This window comes from Cherax quadricarinatus, unplaced genomic scaffold (assembly GCF_038502225.1).
Source record: "Cherax quadricarinatus isolate ZL_2023a unplaced genomic scaffold, ASM3850222v1 Contig2, whole genome shotgun sequence".
Taxonomy (NCBI): Eukaryota; Metazoa; Arthropoda; class Malacostraca; order Decapoda; family Parastacidae; genus Cherax; species Cherax quadricarinatus.
Window position 1 is genome coordinate 537,501 of NW_027195028.1, and position 16,275 is coordinate 553,775.

The 16,275-nt window shown below is 43.8% G+C and overlaps 2 non-coding genes across 2 annotated transcripts; both read right to left on the bottom strand.

The window, feature by feature from the left end:
• Positions 1–12,285: 12,285 nt before the first annotated feature.
• TRNAK-CUU (transfer RNA lysine (anticodon CUU)) lies at positions 12,286–12,358 on the bottom strand. The gene has a single exon. It is a non-coding gene; the product is annotated as a tRNA-Lys (tRNA).
• Positions 12,359–13,518: 1,160 nt separating this feature from the next.
• TRNAK-CUU (transfer RNA lysine (anticodon CUU)) lies at positions 13,519–13,591 on the bottom strand. Its single transcript has one exon. It is a non-coding gene; the product is annotated as a tRNA-Lys (tRNA).
• Positions 13,592–16,275: the final 2,684 nt, after the last annotated feature.

The window sequence follows — 16,275 nt, forward strand, 5'->3', positions numbered from 1 at the left end:
GTGAGCTAGATGACACACCTGAGGTAGTGTGAAAGTGTGCTAGATGACACACCTGAGGTAATGCGAAAGAGAGCTAGATGACACACCTGAGGTAGTGCGAAAGTGTGCTAGATGACACACCTTAGGTAGTGTGAAAGTGTGCTAGATGACACACCTGAGGTAATGCGAAAGTGTGCTAGATGACACACCTGAGGTAATGCGAAAGTGTGCTAGATGACACACCTGAGGTAGTGTGAAAGTGTTCTAGATGACACACCTGAGGTAGTGTGAAAGTGTGCTAGATGACACACCTGAGGTAGTGTGAAAGTGTGCTAGATGACACACCTGAGGTAGTGTGAAAGTGTGCTAGATGACACACCTGAGGTAGTGTGAAAGTGTGCTAGATGACACACCTGACCTGAGGTAGTGTGAAAGTGTGCTAGATGACACACCTGAGATAATGCGAAAGAGAGCTAGATGACACACCTGAGGTAGTGCGAAAGTGAGCTAGATGACACACCTGAGGTAGTGTGAAAGTGTGCTAGATGACAAACCTGAGGTAATGCGAAAGTGTGCTAGGTGACACACCTGAGGTAGTGTGAAAGTGTGCTAGATGACACACCTGAGGTAGTGTGAAAGTGTGTTAGATGACACACCTGAGGTAATGCGAAAGAGACCTAGATGACACACCTGAGGTAGTGCGAAAGTGAGCTAGATGACACACCTGAGGTAGTGTGAAAGTGTGCTAGATGACACACCTGAGGTAGTGTGAAAGTGTGCTAGATGACACACCTGAGGTAGTGTGAAAGTGTGCTAGATGACACACCTGAGGTAGTGTGAAAGTGTGCTAGATGACACACCTGAGGTAGTGTGAAAGTGTGCTAGATGACACACCTGAGGTAGTGTGAAAGTGTGCTAGATGACACACTTGAGGTAGTGTGAAAGTGTGCTAGATGACACACCTGAGGTAGTGTGAAAGTGTGCTAGATGACACACCTGAGGTAGTGTGAAAGTGTGCTAGATGACACACCTGAGGTAGTGTGAAAGTGTGCTAGATGACACACCTGAGGTAGTGTGAAAGTGTGCTAGATGACACACCTGAGGTAGTGTGAAAGTGTGCTAGATGACACACCTGAGGTATTTTGAAAGTGTGCTAGATGACACACCTGAGGTAGTGTGAAAGTGTGCTAGATGACACACCTGAGGTAGTGTGAAAGTGTGCTAGATGACACACCTGAGGTAGTGTGAAAGTGTGCTAGATGACACACCTGAGGTAGTGTGAAAGTGTGCTAGATGACACACCTAAGGTAGTGTGAAAGTGTGCTAGATGACACACCTGAGGTAATGCGAAAGTGTGCAAGATGACACACCTGAGGTAATGCGAAAGTGTGCAAGATGACACACCTGAGGTAGTGTGAAAGTGTGCTAGATGACACACCTGAGGTAATGCGAAAGTGTGCTAGATGACACACCTGAGGTAATGCGAACGTGTGCTAGATGACACACCTGAGGTAATGCGAAAGTGTGCTAGATGACACACCTGAGGTAGTGCGAAAGTGTGCTAGATGACACACCTGAGGTAGTGCGAAAGTGTGCTAGATGACACACCTGAGGTAGTGCGAAAGTGTGCTAGATGACACACCTGAGGTAGTGCGAGAGTGTGCTAGATGACACACCTGAGGTAGTGTGTAAGTGTGCTAGATGACACACCTGAGTTAGTGCGAAAGTGTGCTAGATGACACACCTGAGGTAGTGCGAAAGTGTGCTAGATGACACACCTGAGGTAGTGTGAAAGTGTGCTAGATGACACACCTGAGGTAATGCGAAAGTGTGCTAGATGACACACCTGACGTAGTGTGAAAATGTGCTAGATGACACACCTGAGGTAATGCGAAAGTGTGCTAGATGACACACCTGAGGTAGTGCGAGAGTGTGCTAGATGACACACCTGAGGTAGTGTGAAAGTGTTAGATGACACACCTGAGGTAGTGTGAAAGTGTGCTAGATGACACACCTGAGGTAGTGCGAAAGTGTGTTAGATGACATATTTGAGGTAGTGTGAAAGTGTGCTGGATGACACACCTAAGAAAGTGTGAATGTGTCCTGGATGACACACCTGAGAAAGTGTGAAAGTGTGCTAGATGACAGATATGAGAAAGTGTGCTAGATGACACACCTGAGAAAGTATGAAAGTGTGCCAGATGACACATCTGAGAAAGTGTGAAAGTGTGCCAGATGACACACCTGAGGTAGTGTGAAAGTGTGCCAGATGACACACCTGAGGTAGTGTGAAAGTGTGCCAGATGACACACCTGAGAAAGTGTGAAGTGTGCTTGAGACACACCTGAGAAAGTGTACTAGATGACACACCTGAGGTAGTGTGAAAATGTGCTAGATGACACACCTGAGATGTCATTGGTGTGCTAGATAACACACCTGAGGTTTCTAGGGTGTGCTGTATGACACACCTGAAGTATCTCAGGTGAGTTGTGTGACACACCAGAGGTATCTCATGTGAGCTTTGTGACACCTGAAATATCACAGATGAGTTCTGTGACACCTGAAATATCACAGGTGCGCTGTGTGAAAACAATGAGGGATGACAGATGTGCTGGGTGGCAATGTTGCGGTATGACAGGTGTGCTGGTTGACACGCCTGGGCTATCACAGGTGTGTTAGATGACATACCTGAGGTATGACATGTGTGCTGGGTGACATACCTGAAGTATCACAAGTGTGGTGTGTGATATACCTGAAATATCACTGGTGTGCTGTGTGACACTCCTGAAATATCACAGATGTGCTATGTAATACACCTGAGGAATCACATGTGTGCTGTGTGACACACCTGAAATATCACTGGTGTGCTTTGTGACACACCTGATGTATCACATGTGTGCTGGGTGACACACCAGATGTATCGCATCTGCTGGGTGGCACACCAGATGTATCACAGGTGTGCTTGGTGACTCACCAGATGCATCACAGGTGTGCTAGGTGACACACCAGATGCATCACAGGTGTGCTAGGTGACACACCAGATGCATCACATGTGTGCTGGGTGACCCCTGGGGTATCACAGGTGTGCTGGGTGACACCTTGGGTATCACAGGTGTTCTGGGTGACACACCAGATGTGTCACAGGTGTGCTGGGTGACATACCAGATGTATTACAGATGTGCTGGGTGACAAATCAGATGTATCACAGATGTGCTGGGTGACACACCTGAGGCAGCCACCAAAATATTTCACGAGTGAGGAAGATTTTTGGCACTGATGATCAAGCGACTGTCGGATGTTCGTTACAGATAAAAACGACGAGAAATATCTGCGAGATTTTGCAGTAGAGACGTCTTGTCAGGATGACGCAGAAGACGTATTTCTCTGTTGAAGATTTGTCCAGCATGGATATTACTGTGTATTTCCAGCTCTAAATAGTGATGTATCAGAGGCGATGGCGAGATAAGATATCAGTAATCTTACGAGAGATATCAGCAGGCGCCTGAGTAACGAAAGAGTTAACGAGGAAAATGTTATTTTGCTCACTCTCTCTCTCTCTCTCTCTCTCTCTCTCTCTCTCTTTCCATTATATAATTTCTATTTATTCACACCAAGTAACATACTATCAAACCAAATTAGATGAATTTGCATAATATGTTTTTAAAATTAATGAGTGAAATCAAAATTAGCTATAAATATTAATAACTGTTTTGTCTAAATCAAGTCTTATCAAAGCAATCCCAGACACTCGCCCCGGAGACTTACAAAGCCATGACATAAACTGTAAGGTAGATGCCGAAGGAAATACTGTTGGAAATTACTTGTTCAACGTGACGGCAAAATCCATGACGGCGACCAACATGGTGAGTTGTGTATTTTCTGTTTTGCTGCAGGATTGTTTGCTATTTATATTGCTACTTTGTCTAGTCCCTAGTCATTTTTTATAGGGTTCCCAGGTTAGCTGGACAGTTAAGGCCGTAAACTTTTCTTATTCTTTTCTTTAGTTCCTCTCTGCACATTATTATTATTATAATCAAGGGGGAAGCGCTAAACCCGGAGGATTATACAGCGCCTGGGGGGGGGGATGTGGAAGGCATTCAGGCTTAATTCGGGGAACTGGAGCACAGATCCAATTCCCTAAATCAAGAGCCCCTCACCAACATCAAGGAACCTTCCTTGAGGGGTCCTCTCTGCACAAAGTTTCTGTATTGATTACAAGGTCTTCCGCTTCTGTATTTTCCTTGTACACCAATTACTCATGTCTTGAAAATTCAACGTTGGTTTGTCAAATCACCAGCAAAAGTGAACTGGTCACTGAATTGTGTTGCTGGACATGTCGAGAAATTTATTGAAGGATGCAGATCTTGAAGTGTCACTTCTCGTTCTAACTTGCACGTGTGGCATTCCTGGCAACCTTCTTGCTTCTCTTTGTGATCAATTATTAATTAAACCTCTTCTAGGCATTTGGCTATCATGTTTACAGCGACTTAGAGCACGGGTCACCTCTGTAAGTAGCAGATACTAGTTTGGATTGTTCCCAGTATAAGAATGAACGATAGGCATATTTTCAGTGTGTGCTACACCTTCCTTACACTGTTATAAGAACTTAAGAAAGAAGGAACACTGGCCTACTGGGTCATGCGGGGCAGGTCCATGTCAACCTCAGCTTGGACCAATGGCCCACCCAGTCAGGTCACCTCCGCTTAAGGAAGGAGCACAGCATCTGACCCAGTAGCACCAGCTAGTCAGGTCCAACTCACACCCACCCACACCCACTCATGTCCTATGTCATTCTGTCTGAGGGTCGAACCTTCAGTGTGCACTTTTTGTTGTTCGTCGGCCATTTATCCGAATCATGAGATAAAAGTTTCGCATAACAGTATTCTCTTCTCTTTGTAGTTGAAGGGAAGGGTAAGAAAATGAAACGTGGATAGGAGGAAGAGAACTGAGGAGGGGCAGTTGAAGTTTTGGAGCCGGAAGAACAGGAGGGAGGCAATGGAAGGTCATGAAAGATGACGGAAAAGGATGGGAGGTAGCGGGGAAGAAAGAAAGCAGGTAGAGGAATGAGAGAGATAGATGAGCCAGAGTAATGGGGAAGCTATATGTAGGTGACCAAAGTGAGAGCTTGAACCGAACTATGGGACAAAAGTTAATTTTTGCACGAAGAGCAGCTTACAGAGTCCGGGGACATCAATCATGTGTGATGCTAAGACGATATACACACTCCTCTATATGATGTTATCAGGTAAGACACATATGCAAACAGTTAGGTATCTTTATTTCGAAACTTTTCGCCTACACAGTAGGCTTCTTCAGTCGAGTACAGAGAAGTTGATAGAAGCAGAAGAGACTTGAAGACGATGTAATCAGTCCATCACCCTTGAAGTTTTGAGGTGGTCAGTCCCTCAGTCTGGAGAAGAGTATTGTTCCATAGTCTGAAACAATATGGAGTTGAAGTGACAGGATGGAGCCTTATATACCGCCAGGAGGCGAGATGTAGGCCACTAGTAGAAGTAAGAATGTAGTCGTTGGAAGGTCAGGTCCCTCTCAAATCCAGCCATTCTCACTAGTAGAAGTTGACAAAGTTGATTTCAGGTCTGTACCAAGATACCCTTGTGTTACAAGTATCTTCTGCTTCTATCAACTTTTCTGTACTCGACTGAAGAAGCCTACTGTGTAGGCGAAACGTTTCGAAATAAAGATACCTAACTGTTGCATATATATCTTACCTAACAACCTGTCGGTATTTTATACCATTTTAATGTTCATGATGTTATCAGTTTGTGTTACGAGAGAAGGCCAAAGAGTGGAAAGTGTGCTGGATGACACACCTGAAGTATCTCAGGTGAGCTGTGTTATGATCCACCTTCATGTGGATTCGGACTCATTTTCTTCCCAAGGGAAGTGCTCTCCCAAAACCTTTGGTGATGCTATTTATTCCACCATGTCCTGTATTTTTAGATTATGGAAACTTTTTCGTAATTATTCTGTTTCCAGCTATAAGTGGATTGTACATCTTTGTCTGAGTTTCATTAAGTTTATCATAATTTCACTCCCTGGTCACATACTTGGAGTATACCTGGAGGGGGTTTCGGGGGTCAACGCCCCCGCGGCTCGGTCTGTGACCAGGCCTCGTGGTGGATCAGGGCCTGATCAACCAGGCTGTTACTGCTGGTCGCACGCAAACCAAAGTACGAACCACAGCCCTGCTGGTCAGACACTGATTTCAGTTGCCTGTCCAGCACCTTCTTAGAGACAGCCAGGAGTCTATTGGTAATCCCCTTTATGTATGCTAGGAGGCAGTTGAACGGTCTTTGACACTTGTGTTGTCTGTTAGCGTACTTGTGGTGCTCCTGATTTTCATTGGGGAATGTTGAATCTCGGCGAATCTTTTGCTTTCATAGGGAGTGATTTTCGTGTGCAAATTTGGGACTAGTCCCTTTAGGATTTTTCAAGTGTCTATTATCGTGTATCTTTCTCGCCTACGTTCCAGAGAATACAAATCAAGGAATTTCAACCGTTCCCAGTAATTTACGTGCTTTATTGTACTTGTACGTGCCGTGAAAGTTCTCTGTACATGCTCCAGGTCTGCAATTTGGCCTGGCCTGAAAGGGGCCGTTAGTGTATAGCAGTATTCTAGCCTAGAAGGAACAACCGATTTGAAGAGAATCATCATGGGCTTGACATCCCTAGTTTTGAAGGTTCTCATTATCCATCCTATCATTTTCCTAGCAGATACGGTAGCCACATTGTTGTGATCTCTGAAAGTGAGACCCTATGACATTATCACTCCCTGGTCCTTCACATTAGTTTTCACACTATTGTATGGTTGGAATTTGTTTTATAGTCCAGCACAGTTTAAATTTCCCCGAGTTTTCTCATCATTGAAATTCGTATTGTTTTCAGCGGCCCTTTAGAGATTTGATTTATGTCCGATTGGAGACCTGCAGTGTCTTCGATAGATGACACTGTCATACAAGTTCGGGTGTAATCCACAGAAGAAGACAGTGCTGTACTTACATCTGTCAGATATGAGGATGAGGAACAGGATTCGAACGAATACTGTTCCTTATGGAACAGAGTTTTTAATAGTCGCTGCCTCAAACTTTACTCCATTTACTATTACTCTTTGTATTATATTTGTTTGAAAGTCATAGATCCATCTACTAACCTTCCCTCTTATTCCTTTATCACGCATTTTGTGCATTATTACACCATGGTCGCATTCGTCGATGGCTTTTGCAAAGTCTGTGAATACATCTGCATTTTCTTTGTCCTCCAGAGCATCCAAGACCTTGTCATAGTAATCCAGTAGTTGGAACAGGCAGGAGCTGCTTGCTCTAAACCCATCCTGCCCTGGGTTGTGTAACTGATGGGTGTCTAAATGGGTGGCGATCCTGCTTCTTAGAACCCTTTCAAAGATTTTTATGTGGGACGTTTGTGCTGTCGGTCTGGAATTCTTTGCAATTGCTTTATTTCCACCTTTTTGGAGTGGGGCTATGTTTGTTGTTTTTAGTGGTTGTGGGATGACCGCTGTGTCCATACTCCCTCTCAGTACAATGCTAAAGGCACGTGAAAGGGACTTCTTGCAGTTCTTGATGAACATGGAGTTCCACGAGTCAGGGCCTGTGAAAGAGTGAATGGACATGTCGTTTATTGCTTTTTCGAAGTCTTGTGGTGTTAGGATAGTATCAGAGATTTCTGAATGACCAGAATTTGAGTCTCTGTCGACTCTTAGTTTGGTTAACGGCTCAGTGAATGCCGAGTCATACTGGAACTTTAATATCTTACCCATTTCTTTGCTGTCATATGTGTAAGTCCCATCTCGTTTAAGAAGGGGTCCAATACTGGATGTTGTTTTTGCCCTGGATTTGGTATAATAAAAGAAATAATTTAGATTTCTATCAGTTTCATTGATGGCTTCAAGAACTTCCTAAATTTCGATATATGCTATTTCTCTGACCTGTTCCTCTTTCGCATTTCAGATATACTGGCCCTTTTCAGCAGCTGTGATTCTTCGCCTTCACCTGTATAGAGAACGTCTCTTTCTTTCTAGTTTACATCTCCTCTTCCTTTTTCTTACAGGAATGTGCCTTGAGCATACCTCAAGGCAGGTTGGATAAAGGGGCAATGTGGCAGATGCTGCACATGTATGGAATAGGAGGTAGGTTACTGAAAGCAGTGAAATGTTTTTACGAGAATAGTGAGCCTCAGGTTTGAGTATGCAGGAGAGACGGATATCACACCCAAGTAAAAGTAGACCTTAGACAAGTATGTGTGATGTTACCATGGTTGTTCAATATATTTATATAAGGGGTTATAAGAGAAGTGAATGTTAGGGTGTTGACAAGAGGTGTGGTGTTGTGATGAATGGTTTGAAAAACCGACAGGTTGAAGATTGAGACACTTATGCAGCATATGGAAATCTTTATTCAGGAAACGTTTCGCCACACAGTGGCTTCATCAGTCCAATACAAAGAGGAAGGCGTAAGGAGAGGAGGAGAATGAGGTAATCAGTCCCTCAACCTGGAGTCGATGTGTTCAGTCCATCAATCTTGTAGAATGTACAGCATAGGGCCGTAGACGTGGCTTATATACTGTAGTGAGGTGACGTGAAGCAGATGGAGGGGTCATAGTGGTACCATCCACTAGTCGAAGTAGGTCTTCGTCCAAAGGTTGAACAAGTGTTGAAGAATTCTTTGTAACAAGATCCCATGATGCTGCAGTGTCCGACAGTTGTGATGAATGGTTTGAAAAACCGACAGGTTGAAGATTGAGTGTCTCAATCTTCAACCTGTCGGTTTTTCAAACCATTCATCACAACTGTCGGACACTGCAGCATCATGGGATCTTGTTACAAAGAATTCTTCAACACTTGTTCAACCTTTGGACGAAGACCTACTTCGACTAGTGGATGGTACCACTATGACCCCTCCATCTGCTTCACGTCACCTCACTACAGTATATAAGCCACGTCTACGGCCCTATGCTGTACATTCTACAAGATTGATGGACTGAACACATCGACTCCAGGTTGAGGGACTGATTACCTCATTCTCCTCCTCTCCTTACGCCTTCCTCTTTGTACTGGACTGATGAAGCCACTGTGTGGCGAAACGTTTCCTGAATAAAGATTTCCATATGCTGCATAAGTGTCTCAATCTTCATCAGGTGTGGTGTTAAAAGATAAAGAATCTAACATCAAGTGGTAGTTGTTACAGCTCCTCCTTGTTGATGTCTCTGTGCTTTTGGGAGATTCTAGCTGGTGGATGAGTTTGGAAGGGTATATGAAAGAAGAAAATTAAAAGTGAATATAGGAAAGAATAAAGTAACGATAACAAAAAAATTAGATAACGTAAGACTGGATATCAGATTGGAGAGAGAGAATATGGTGAATGTATTCAGATATTTAGGAGTGGATGTGTCAGTAGATGGGTCTATGAAAGATGAGGTGAATCATAGAACTGGTGAGAGGAAAACGGTGAGTGGTGCACTGAGGAACCTGTGGAGACAAAGAACTTTGTCCATGGAAGCAAAGAGGGGAATGTATGAGAGTGCAGTTATACCAATGCTCTTATATGGGTGTGAAGCATGGGTGGTGAATGTTGCAACGAGGAGAAGGCTGGTTGCAGTGGAAATGTGTTTGAGGGCAATGTGTGGTGGGGATATTATGCAGAGAATTCTTAATTTGGAAATTAGGAGGTGTGGGATTACCTAAACTATTATCCAGTGGGCTGAGGAGGGGTTGCTGAGGTGGTTTGGACATGCAGAGAAGATGGAATAAAGCAGAATGACTTCGAAAGTGGATAAAGCTGCAGTGGAGGGAAGGTGGGTAGGGGTCGGCCTTGGAAAGGTTGGAGCTAAAGAGTGTTTTGTGTGCGAGGTGCTGGGATTTCCAGCAAGCATATGTTAGCATGTTAGATAGGAGCGAGTGGAGACAAATGGGTTTTTGAACTTGACATACTGTTGGAGTGTGAGCAAGGTAACATTTATGAAGGGATTCATGGAAACCGGCAGGACGGACTTGAGTCCTGGAGATGGGAAGTACAGTGTCTGCACTCTGAAGGAGGTGTGTTAATTTTGCAGTTTTATAACTGTAGTTTAAGCATGCCTTTGTCAAGACAGTGATGGAGTGAATGATGACAGTTAGTAGGTAGACCTCAATCCTTGTCTCAGATGAGATTAAGGAGTCAGATAATATTAAAGCATTATCACTGGTAGGCGGGATTTCCCAGTGGAAGTAGGTCATGCCCAAGACATGGGCTAGAGGTAGTAAGTTGTTGTGATGTTCTCTGTACCATGACTACTTACTACATCTTGGGCATGACCTACTTCCATTGGGAAATCAAACCTACTAGTGACAGTGCCATCATCTGCTGCACCTCATCTAACTCCAGTATTTAAGCTCACTTCTTCCTACCTGTGCTTCAGATTCATCAAGACTAAGGTTCTGATTACAGAAGACTGGAGAGGTAGATGATGTTGTATTGTTTTGATAAAACAACGGTTAGCGAAACGTTTACTTAAAGGTATCCAGCTGTTACACATGTACCTAATTCTTCAACTTACCGGTATTGGTCGTAAATGGTATGGCGCTATCGACAAACTGTGGAAAAGATAACTTGTGTACAGCTCAGGACATTTATTAAATAAATGTCCCGAACTGTACAAAATGGTCCCTTTTCACAGTTTATCGGTGTTATATACCACTGTTATGAACCTTACTAGAGATGTATAGAGCTGTAATGCAGCTCTTGAACCCCTCTTACTTATACTCCTTGATATAAATCCAAGCGATTTGTTAGCTTTACTGTACACACTTAAACACTTATCTTGTCTTCAGGTTTCTGCTTACCGTGACACCCAAGTCTTTTTCACATTCTGTGTTATCAAGCTCTACATCACCTAGTTTGTAACTTCGAGAGTTATTTTAATTTTCAGATGCAGTTCCACACTGAACTGCATCTGCCACCTTTCAGACCATGACAAACAAGTGTCCAAATCTTCCTGAAGCTTAATTGGTATCCTCCTCAGAATCTATTATTCGGCCAATTTTTGTGTTATCAGTGAATTTACTCAAGTCATATCTTATTCCATCATCATCATTAACATAAATTATGAACAACAATGGACCTAAAACTGATCCGTACGGAAAGCCACGTTAAAAGTTCTTCACTTGACTGAAATTAATCAGTTTCCTCATCATTTTATCATACACTGGAAGCAACCTTTTTACGACAGGGCTGTAGAAATTATACCTCGGTATGCTTAAAGTATGTATGTTATTAATGTTTCTAGGTGTAGCCTACTGGACCCTCCAGACCCACACCTAACCTTACTATTCTAGCCAGTAAAAAAATACTTCTGTGCTATAGAATTGCGTAATACCCTGACACTGTTTAGGAATTTTACTGGCTAACCTGGAGATATTTAGGGTGTAGGATGCAGAAATTTCTTATTCCAATACCTTCCACACTTCATCACTTGAGCCACGTAAGTTCACTAGAGAACTTAAGAGACCCGTGATTAATGCCGAAATTATCCTGCACGCTCTTATTCCATGTGATTATTCTTGGCTGTCTCCCAAGAGCTGTTGCATGTAGCTGCCTCCGCATACCCAAGATTGGGACCTCTAGGCAGGGTATAACTATCACATGGTAGTAATAATGTTGCTTACACCTATGTTCCTAGACTATCTCAACTGACTAAACTACAAATGTAAACTAAGTTACCCTTGCAATTAAAAGTCGTGGCAACACAGGTACCCCTCAACAGCCCCTCCATGTACAAGGGAAAGCTGAAGCATTTTCCCCTCTCTTACCATGCTTCCTCCCACACTTGTAATGCTTTCTTAATAAGTCAACTCGCACACACTCACATATTCCTACATGCAAGGTTAGGTTAGGTAAGGTTTGTCAGGAAATAGGAGAAATGTTTCCTGACGCGGGTCTTAGTCAGATGACGACCCGTCTTTGGAGCTTTTGGTCATCTAACCGAGGCCTTCAGCTGGCTTACCGGTCCACCCCTTTAAAAATTACGGTCAGTTATAACCATTTTAATTATCATTACTCCTACATGCAAGATCTTAAGTGGAATTAATAGGGCAGATAGGATCAGATCTACTGATATCTAACATTTCTGACATCACTACTATGATTATCAGAGCAGTTTCTTGTGACAGGACTTATTAATGTGTTATTCATGGTTTATCACAGATGCTTCTCTCCAGATGCTGCATCACTCCTTCTGAAAATCTTTTCTGCTATAAACTCACGTACTAGACTAAGTCCACACTTAAAAACACAACGCCCAACGTGGGGCTCGAACCCACGACCCCGAGATTAAGAGTCTCGTGCTCTACCGACTGAGCTAGCCGGGCTTCACGCTTGTAGTAGCACTCACATTTCTACATACAAAGAGCTAGAGCTCTTTTCTGGTAAATTAAGCAATTTAAGACATGTTGAATAAGTGAAGATTTTCTCCGCAAGGGGTTAAGTGATGCGGAGTTTGTTGTCATTATTAACAAGTGATGGTTACGAAGTTACATTTCTAGAGGAAAGGTTATGTATGTATGTATGTATGTATATGTATGTGTACAGAGCAGGGTGGAATAGTGGGAGCTGGGAATCAGGTCCAGTACTCAAAAACAATGCTTTGTTTTCTGTCTGCAGTATGGGGAGAACATCAACTACTAGACAAGATAGCAGCCGTGTGCAGTGTTATCTTTCCCATATAATACTTACCTAGCTGAGACACTTCGTGCGGCTATTCTGTCCACAAGAGAAGAAATACTCTGGCTATTCAATAAATGCAATATGTAAATTATAGTCGCGTAGTGTAAAACTTTTTGTGGCTATCATAAATTATAGTGGTAACACTCGCAGTGTTCGGCTATCTATTCTACGTAACACTTTCATAATGTTATCCTTGTGAGCAGCTGTCTTAGCAATATCATAATGAAAACACTAGCCATGGAGTGCTGTCCTCTCTGTATCATAGTTACACAGGGTAAACATTTGCAGTTCGCAACTACTCTATATATAAATAGTTGTAATCAGAACCGTAATTTTTAAAGGGTTGGACTGATAAGCCAGCGGAAGGCCTCGGTCGGATGATCGAAAGCCCCAACTGCGGTCATCAGATGACTAAAACTCTCGTCAGGGAAACACTTGTCCTGTTTACTAACAAACCCTAACCTAAACTAGCGGAAACACTAGCATTACGATAGTTTCATAGTGGGAACACCACCAGTGTGCTGCTACCCTACTCTATATGAAAGATACATCGTTGAAACAAAAGCAATTTATGTTGACCAGACATAACGTCCCACAGGATGGGTTCAATATATTAGGTAATTATTCCAGCCAGAAATGGGAGATATTAGCAGGACGATTAGTGTAGGTTCTTGTGACAGGATACATTACTGTGTTACTGATGTATTAATGCTGATGCTTCCCTACAGATGCTGCATCACCGCCCTCCTGAAACTCTTCTCTATGATCAACTCACACGTACGTCCAAGACGACTTACAAAAGCAGCGCCCAACATGGGGCTCGAACCCACGACCCCGAGATTAAGAGTCTCGTGCTCTACCGACTGAGCTAGTCGGGCTTCATGCCAATAACTAAAACACCTAAAACACGCACACACGCACACACACACACACACACACACACACACACACACACACACACACAAGGACTCGATCCCTGCAACCTCAACTAGGTGAGTACACACACACACACACACAGGGTTTGACAAGGTTAAGGATCCCTAGCTTTATTGACAGCTATTTACAGGTTAAGGATTCCTAACTTTATTGGCAAGCTAAGAGCTGTTACCTACATCAGCTCATTTGAAAGCATTTTTATTGTTATGAGACATACAAGTAGGGAACAGGATGAAGTTGGAGCCATCTGTGGGCCAGCATTTTCATTTGATCAACTGACGTTATCTCGTTGACATCATTATGCTGTACGAATGTGTTCCATACTCGAGTCATCCTGGGTATGTATGATCTCAGATGGAGTGATGTTCTGGAGAAGGGTACAGCCAGAGTGAAGTTGCTGCTTTCTGCCCGTCTTGTGGCATAAAAGCTTGTTTCACGCTGTCCTCGAAGTGGATCCAAGTGTGGTATTTTGACAATATTGGCCTTGTACATAACAGTATGGCCACCCACATCCCTCCTATGTTGAAGGCTCTGCTGAAATGACAGATCTATCCAGGATGGGTCCAGGCGAGAGATGAGACGTCTTGCTCTGTTCTCTACTCTGTCAAGCAGTCGCAGATGAGAGGGGGGACAGGCAAACCAAGAAAGTGGAGCATACTCAAGGTGTGAGCGTACTTGTGCCTCGTACAGGATCTTGCAACCCCTACTGTCAAGCAGATGCGAGATACGGCGAAGTGCTGTAAGCTTCCTGGCTGCCTTGTTTGCAAGATTTACAACATGGTTCTTCATGGTTAGTTTGGAGTCAAATTTCACCCCAAGGATATCAACTTCTTCTCCAGGTGCCAACATCCTCCCATTCATCCTTACTACTGCACCAGCATTACCATCATGGTGCCTAGAGACGATCATCATTTGCGTTTTCTCAGGTGCAAATGTTACTTGCCATCTATTTCCCCAAGCTGATATAGCTCTCAGCTGGTGATTGATGTAGCTTAGAGCAGCTGGCATTTCTTCTCTTGGATAAGTGAATGTCAGTGTACAGTCGTCTGCATATGCATGTGATTCTGGGATGAGATGAAGAAGGTCGTTGAAGTAGACATTCCATAACAGTGGACCCAGCACACTCCCTTGTGGAACGCTTGCCCCAATAGGATGCCTTGCTGATTCCGTTCCATTGAGGACTACACTTAGAGATCTACCATGAAGGTAATCACTGAGGAGACATAGCGTAGAGCCTGCAATTCCCAGTGCTTGAAGTTTTGCTAAGAGGCCCTGGTGCCACACCCGGTCGAAAGCGCCAGCAATGTCCAGTGCTACCACACAGCTGACTTTGGATTCATCCAGTGACTGGTGCCACTTAGTGGAGAGGTTTAACAACAGATCAGCAGCAGAGTAACCTTTCCTGAAGCCATATTGACGATCACAAAGTAGTGAGTGGTAGTCAAAAAAATCTGTCATTTGTCTTGAGATTATTGTCTCAAGGATCTTACCAGTGATTGACAGGAGTGACACTGGTCTGTAGTTGCTGATTTCTGCTCTGCTCTTCTTTTTGTGAACAGGGACTACATTTGCCTCTTTCCATGGAGAGGGCCATTTACACTGTACTAGGCAGTGCTGAAAGATGCGAGTTAGAGGTGCTGCTAGCTGGTCTGCACATCTTCTCAACAATCTTGGGCTCAACTTGTCTGGGCCCACAGCCTTTTCTTGGTCAAGTGATTTAAGAAGGAAATGCACCTCCTCCTGCCTTATTGTCACCCCTGATAGTTTTGACACAGTTCTTGCAGCTAGCCAAGGAGGGTCCCTTGCTGGATCAGGAACTTGCATTTTGGTAGCAAAGTGTTCAGCAAAGAGGTCCGCTTTCTCTTGACTACTAGTAGAGGTGGTCCCATCCTGTCGATTTAGAGGTGGAATAAGTTCATCAGGCAGATAACCTTGTCTGTCCTTGACCAGGGACCACCAGGTTTTGGAGCCTACCCTACCTGATGCTAACTTTCTTTTAGTGTCCAACTCCCATTTAGCAATGGCCCACTTTTGAACATCACCCATATGCCTACAGGCTTGCATGTGCAAGTTCCTGTTATAGGTGGTAGGATGTCTCTTATACCTTCGCCATGCTTTGTACTTAGCAGTAGCAGCCTCTCTACAACGAAAGCCAAACCAAGGCTGATCTGTAGGCTTTGTCACATATTGCCGGTGAGGAATGTGTTCTTGTTGCAGATTAAGGATGTGTCCAGTGAAGGCTTTCACTTGGTTGTCAACATCCCCCTGGAGAAGAGCATTCCAGTCGGTGGTGGCGAGCTCAGAGCAAAGGGCTGGCCAATTACCTCTTTCCCATAGCCAGGTTGTGCGTGTGGACTCCTCACCTCGTTCTGTTGGGATCTTAAGTGTGGTAAAAACAGCCTTGTGGTCAGACGATCCAACGTAGCCGAGGGGTTGACAAGTGACTATGCCTTCTGCCAGATCACTCACTACTGGGTCAAGGGAGGAGCCAGAGATATGAGTAGGGAAATCAACAAAGTTTCTCATGTCAAACACTGCAAGAAGGTCATCAAAGTCCCTCTGTATAAGGTGCTGGTTGAGGTCACCAACAATTATAATATGTTGACAGTTGTGTTGTAGCAGAAGG